Consider the following 8,080-nt stretch of genomic DNA (forward strand, 5'->3'; position numbering starts at 1 on the left):
GCCCCCAGGTTTATATGGTTTAAACTATCTGACACAAACACATTTACCCCTGGGCTTTTTCAACTGAAAGAAACTTGCACTGATATATCTTAAAATATGTAAGTGTAATTGATTCGTCTCAAGATGCACATCAGTTATGTTTTTTCTAAGGCACTTTTTTTCTTTCTTTCTTTTTTTTAACCTACTTAAATGTTCTAACTGAGCTATGACCTAATCCTGGATTAATGTAAGGCCTGTTTGTGAAACCAGGTCTCAGTTAGCCTGAGTTTGTATTAAATCTTTTCAACACTGAGCTGATGAATATGTGACTGTACCAATGCTTTCAAATGGCGCTTGAGTTCATTGCTGCTGTCGCCTTTCTCTTAATTTAAATTACAGTTACAATATAGCCATATTTTATATAATCACATTTTCAGTGTTTTAAGAGATGTCAGCGAGCAGCTCTAGCTCAGATGATCCAGTGATCCGGATTCTTCTTCTGGGGAAAGCTCATCTGCATGAAGCTGAAGTTTGTGAGGGTAAAACACAGTAAATCACATGCACCTGCTTCTCTCTGATCTGTCCAGATCTACTGGATCCAGATCTGAATAAAGAGCAGCTGGTCTCTCAGCACAAGACTGTATGGACCAGCTGTTCAATCTAAAATTCATAACCTCAAATGTGTTTTGCAAACGCTCAGGCCATGTCAGATCACACACCAAGGATCCTGTGGAAATCAGAGGATTGAGTGTCTGTTCATAAGCGCGCCGTCATATCGCAAGGAGGAGAGTCATTCTGCTCTCAGTGACTGAAGGCTTCACTACAGATCTGATAACGTGTATGTCATGCGTTGTTTCAAATATATAGCTCCTTTAGGTTTGACTATTAATATTTGACGTTATTAAATCAATTAAATGTTGCTGCTTGAGATTTGGCCCTCGTGATCAGATCGCTCATATAATCTGCGTACATTAGACAATTTTCTCAGGATTAATGTAGTAAAAATAAATAAGAGGGAAACTAAGATTTTGGAAGAAACCGAATGTTTTTCGTTGGGTGCTTGTCTAATGTAGTAATGTTGGCCTAGAAGAGACTGGGGTGGTTGTCATTGCATTTGCTTCAGCATCTGAGACGCTGTCATCACACTATTAGAGAACATCAGTTTGCATTTCATGCTTTTAATTCATTTATCAGATGGACTGCATTGTAATTTACGTTATGGAACAAAACCATTATTGACGACTTAACGGTTAAATAGTTTATTAGGCCTCTACTATAAAGAGTAATAAAAAATGAATAATATGTAATGAATATGATGCTACGCAGTAAGTTATTGTTTGTCATTCTTGATGTTTGATCACTGAATGCAGGGAAGCGCTGACAGATTTTCTGTCTATAGGCAGAGTGAGATTAAAGCAATACTTCACCCAAAAATCACAGTTCTGTTCTTCTGTGGGCTTTTCTCTGCTTCTCCTGTCAAACCATGACTTCATGACTAACTTAACCCTGAAGATGAGAATCTTTTGAATGCACATCAGTACACCTTTCCCACAAATGTTTCAATATTTATTGTAAGAAAACACTTTAAAATCTGTCTTTTTTTGTCAGCACTGGCTCATGTCTAACATCACGGTGACGTGTGGAGAGAGAGATCTCTGATCTTCGTTGTGCTTCTGGCATTTCTCTGTTTCTTGCTGCGGAAAATGATCTTTAGGTGAGTCTTTAATTGTGTCAAAGAGAGTTTAAAATAGTGATGAAAACTAAAGGATAAGAGTATCAGAGAGTAAAATATAACTTGATTTAACTCCTTTAACTGAACATGACATCTGATTAAAGGTTAAATCAGTGGCCTAAACTATCAAATCAATAAAGAGAAAATACTTTGAATATAGCAGTGTTCAATAATCGGTTTCATTCTGTTGTCCGAGGGTCTTTCAGCGCAGTTCACGTCTTTCTCTCAGTCTGAATCACTCTGAATCACATCAGCACTGAAGTTTCATTAGAGATGCTATCAATCTGAACCTGCTGAAAAGTGATGCCATTTTTAACAGAATACTGTTCCTTACTTCCTGCATAACTAATAAGGAATTATTGAAGAACTAACAGGTAATGATTCATTAACTCATTACTGTTAACTTCTAAGGAAGATGTGTTAACTAATCAGTATGTAATTTTATGATTGTGTTAAGTAACAATTAGCTGCTCCATAACTAATGTATTCTTTAATACCTCCTGAAGAACTACTATTAATTATCTCCTAGTTCAGGTTCAAGAAAACTAACTATGAGGTACCTACTAATGAACAGTCATTCAGTCATTGTGACCCTTTCATATAAATGTTATTAGCAGTAGTAGCCGTATGGAAATGCAATACATTAGAGGTTTTGCCTGTGTAGTGAATTGTTTTGTGAGTGTTTTGTAAAACGTTGGAAAATACCAATTTAAAATGAGGGGAAATATCATTATCAACAACGTTGTTTGCATTGCGCTCCTCTGTTACTTGATCTTTTTATTTTGGGGCGTCAATCTGTTAAATTACTTTGTTCTTGTGAGTGTGGACCATAATTTCTTATACAGTCTTCTTTTGTCGTTTTATTTAACATTCGTCACCGATGGGGAAAAGACACAAACGTTTCGGCTACAAAGCCTTCCTCAGTGTGTAAAACATCCCTCCACCCACTTTTCAAATCACCAATTATGTTGACGTCGTCACTCATTAACCAATGTTGAATCACCACAATCATTAACACATTTCCTTTTAACTACTAGACAATTTTAACAACTAGACATTCTTCCATCTTAGAAACATTGCCAAGCTTCGAAGCATGCTCCCTGTTTCTGATGCAGAAAAGCTAGTTCATGCATTCATGAGCTCTAGACTGGACTATTGTAATGCACTGCTAGCTGGTTGTCCTGCATCTTCAATAAACAAGCTACAGATAGTCCAAAATGCAGCGGCTAGAGTTCTTACCAGGTCAAGAAAATATGATCATATTACCCCAATTTTACAGTCTCTGCACTGGCTACCTATTCAGTTCCGTATCATTTACAAAATATTATTACTTGCCTATAAGGCCCTAAATGGTTTAGCACCTGCGTACCTAACTTGTCTTCTATCACGCTATAATCCAACCCGCTCCCTAAGGTCACAAAACTCTGGACTTTTGGTAGTACCTAGGATAGCAAAGTCCACTAAAGGAGGTAGAGCTTTTTCACATTTGGCTCCCAAACTCTGGAATAGCCTTCCTGATAACATTCGGGGTTCAGATACACTCTCTCTGTTTAAATCTAGATTAAAGACACATCTCTTTAGCCAAGCATTCACATAATGCATCTTATAATCTTGTACTGCAGTTATATCTGATCAAATGTGCATTATTATTATTCTTTAGCTTGGGTTGAACAAATCATTTTTGCTTAGATGGAACAGCAGCTACGCTAATTATGTCTCTATTTGTTTCTCTGTTGATTAACATCCCGTGGTAACTAGGAATGACAGAAGCTTCAGTCTGGATCCAACCCTTAAATGATCTGAGATGACCGAACACCTGAGAAAAGATGATGCCAACCCCTCAGAGGACCTCAGAGGATGCCAACGCTCAGACAACATACAGAATTACCACATTTTGCCATAAGTTCAATATATTAAGGTTCTGCAATATATAAATATATTGTGGAAACTTAATTTCCTGTAGAGCTTCTTTGTAACGATTTGTATCATAAAAAGCGCTATACAAATAAACTTGAACTTGAACTCCTGGGCCAAATACTCAATGTCCTCAATTTCTACACAAGAAACGATACAACAAATGGAACCATATGAAGGTAAATTTGGTGCAAAACAGCTGAGTGTCTGTGACAGCAGAATCTGTAGAGAACACTCACACGTGTATCAGTAAACATGAAGCACAGACAAAAGTCACAAACTTTGATTATTTCTCTCTCCCACAAACACAACCCAACAGTTACACGTTCTCAGATCCTTCATTGCAGAAACACAAATCCAGAAACTCGTACTCTCACATGTTGTGCTATTATTGCTGCAGTGAATCTGGATAGAAACACATTCACACACCTGCAGTATCTGAATTCCTGCAATGAGATTTGCACACTTGTACAATATTTACTTATTTCCCTCCGATGCTTTTTCGAGCACAAACACAAGTACATAAGGACAACTGCTTGAATCTGCTGCTAGAGTCTTAACGCTGTTTTTCACCTGCAGATGACTAGTTTCTCCCTTCAGAACCACATATCTGTACAGATGCACAATCACTTTTGCTCCATTTGTCAGAGACAACAGAGCACTCTTCAGAGATCAGAGGATTTCAGACAATCAGAAGAGAGACACTGTATCCGGTGTCTGTTATTTTTTATAGTTCATGTTTTTATGTTCAAGTGTGTTTTGAAACATCATTACGGTGATTACATCAGCTGGTGAGTTAAGTTATAACATCAGTTTACAGAATTAATCAGGGAAGCAGAATAATTCTGCATGCCTTTTTATCTCAGGTTATGTCAGATGTTACATAACAGCGAGCTAACGTGAAAATAGTAAAGAAAAATGAGTTAAGACACACCGCTGTTATGTGCATCTTTTGTATTTTATTGTCAGGTTTTAGTCTGTTGGTAATGTCTCTGTAACGGAGGTGTAATAGTCTTTTCTTGTGATTGAATCATAGAGGTGTTAATAACAGGTGAGTAAGCTGCCATATATTATCAGAATTAGACACTGGCTGCTGCTCAATAACCCACAGAACGGCTGTAGAGGAACAGACTAGCCATATATAGGAAGTTTGGCTAACACATATTATGAATGTTGTTTATTTTAATATAACCTGTAAGATCTGTTATTGTATGGTAGTTCTCTGACCATAAACTACAGTAACACTGACAGGATTGACTCTGTTACAGGAGATTGCTCCGAGCACTAACAGGGATGCTGACTGTGAGGGGCAGAATCATCAAAAGGACAGCTGTCAGTTTTATTTAAATTAGGTAACTCAAAGTACATTTGATTTTACATTATATTTACATTCCTGCATTTGCCAGATGCTTTAATCCAAAGCAACTTGTGCTGCATTATATACACATTTTGAGTTAAGTTACCCAAACAGTATTTTTAATTACTGCTTTTTTATTATTATTTTCTAGTTTGTGCTCTGGATCATGACATCTGCAATACATTCCAGTTGGAGGCTTCTTCTGTGATAGCCATCATAACAGGGATAACATCAACTGGTAAATTAGCCGAATTAATTAAACTAGTTAAAGGTTTTTTTGTTTGTTTTTAAATCGCTATCCATTCCCTGGGAGTCAACCCCATTATTCCAGCAATGTAACACTATGCTCTCAATGTCAAATGCAGAAACATTAAATCATGCATTCATGACCTCGAGGCTGGATTATAGTAATGCTTTATTGGGTGGTTGTGTCTTTTAATGCTGGTTCAAAATGCAGCAGCTAGAGTTCTTACTAGAACCAGGAAGTATGACCGTATTAGCCTGGTTCTGTCAACACTGCACTGGCTCCCTATTAAACATCGTATAGATTTAAGATCTTGCTAATTGCTTATAAAGCCCTGAATGGTTTGGCACCTCAGTACTTGAGCGAGCTCTTATCACATTATAGTCCTTACCGTCCGCTACGATCTCAAAACTCTGGCCATTTTATAATACCTAGAATATCAAAATCAACTGCGGGCGGGAGATCGTTTTCCTATTTAGCACCCAAACTCTGGAACAATCTACCTAACACTGTTCGGGAGGCAGACACACTCTGTCAGTTTAAATCTAGATTAAAGACACATTTCTTTAACCTGGCTTACACATAATACACTATCACATTTCTATAATTCAAATCTGTTAAAGGATTGTTAGGCTGCATTAATTAGGTCAACCGGAACCAGGAACACTTCCCATAACACACGATGTATTTGTTACATCATTAGAAGAATGGCATCTACGCTAATATTAGTCTGTTTCTTTCTTATTCCGAGGTCACCGTAGCCACCCAGATCCAGACTGTATCCAGATCAGATGGTGGATCAGCACCTAGAGATGACCTCTACAGCCAGGACACCTAGATGAGCCCCAGAGACTGATCCCCAGTGAAGACCCTGGCTGAAACCGCCTACTTCTCTACTATATAGTAGGGGAAACGCAGTAGGTGAACGAATAAGTATGTCCGAAACCTTAGTATTCATAGACGAGTAGTCGAGAAGTTCCCGGATGTCCTACTGCTTCAGCCCAGATTCTTGAGTGTTCATCCGATGGACACTTTTCTATCCCAGAAACCCCGCGTGAGAGGATACGTCATCATCACGTGACGGAGATCAGCGACGGTGTTTACAAATGTGAGTATTATCGATCAAAAACATCTTAAAATCACATTTCTTGAGCTACTGTATAGTAAATAGTTGATTTGCTGAAGGTGTAGATGCTAGACAGTAACGTTACAGTATATTTGTAGAGCTCCAGTAAACACAAAGTGCATTTACATAAACCTTATACATCTTAAAGACCATTAAATGTCTATTTAATAAGAGACAAGAAAATATTCTAAAAGAATATTCAAAGGCTCTCAGTGAGCTGAAAACCTTTCAGTTACTGAAATGAATAGAAATTACACTTAAGATTTAAAATCATTTTTCTTTTTTGTCTGACTGGTTTATATAGGCTGACGGCTATGAGTTGCGGGTCAGGACAACAATGTCTCAGTCCAGTAACTGCTTCAAATCTTGTTTATTGATAGTGCATGAATATTGTGTGGTTATCGTGACGCACACATATGCACAATCGATGTACACTTTGAAGATATAATTCACTCGTTTCCTCTCTAAACTATATAATGCACAGCCGAACTCTCGGTGTTCTACCACTCACTTTTCCGCTCCGTCACCTAGCAAACCCGAGCGCGAACTTTTTGCACAGTCCATTTCAGTCTGAATGATGGGCGTGTTCGGGAAAGTCCATGTTTCGGGGGGATACTTTCTACAGCCGCCCCCAAATTCACAGTGTGAATTTGATCTAGCTAGTCATTAAGAGGGGGTAGACGTATAATTTTGGCAACAGGTCGAATGTAGGTTTTGTCTTTCACCTGTATCTCTGCAGATCTGATTCTCTTATCAGTTCCAGGAAAGACCTGAACGATCTTCCCCACTGGCCACAAAGCACGTGGCAGTTGTTGGTCTGCGATCATAACGGAATCACCAGTCTGCAGATCAGTTCCCTCTGTTTTCCACTTCTGCCTAATCTGAAGGTTTGGTAGGTAGTAACGGATAAAGTGCCTCCAGAAGTGGTCAGCTAGGAGTGGACTATGCTTCTATCTCCTACGGCTTAAGAGATCAGAATCGTGGTTGTTACGTTCCACGTGTGTTTTGTTTTCACTGATCTGTATACGTTGGTGTAATTCGCACGTGTTGGCCATTATGCTCATTGTCTCTTTTTTGTTTCTAGCTCACTATCTCTGCTCGCAGGATTGCTGTGATTGGCCGAGTCGGACGTCAGTCATCATTGAGGCGACGTTCGAGAACCAATCAAAGGCCGTTCAGCTGGTTTAAAAGGGTGGCGTGTTCATTCATGCTCTCTCTCTCTTGTAGCGTGTTGAGCTTTGTGTAGTGACCCGAGGTTCTGCAGCGAACTGAGTTGTGTACTATGTGCTTTGTTTAGATGTATTATGAGTACCCGTTATGTTTCAGTATCTGAAAGATTGGTTATCGTGTGTTTACTCTCCATCATACAGAGGCATTACGATGATCTATGGGAAGATGAACGGTAGGTTAGTTTGCCGCGGTATACTCTGCCCGTAGGGATGTTTTTTCCTCTGTTATACACACTAGGTTAGAGGTGAGCGCCACTCCTTGTACTTTTGTTGTGTATTTAGGTTAGTTAGCGCCGTGTGCGCGAAGATTTCGGTTTCCTTTTCACATTTTACTTTGGTTAGGATTAGGGTTAGCTTAAGGATTGTTTTGTTATATTTTGTTTGTTTTTACTTTGGCGCCACTTTTGTTCTCTTCCCAATTATTAATGTTTATTTATTTTTCTTACATTGTACATAGTGCATATCATTGGTATTTTTACTGGATCTAGTGGCTTCGGCT

Source organism: Barbus barbus (assembly GCF_936440315.1).
Source record: "Barbus barbus genome assembly, chromosome: 45".
Lineage (NCBI taxonomy): Eukaryota > Metazoa > Chordata > Actinopteri > Cypriniformes > Cyprinidae > Barbus > Barbus barbus.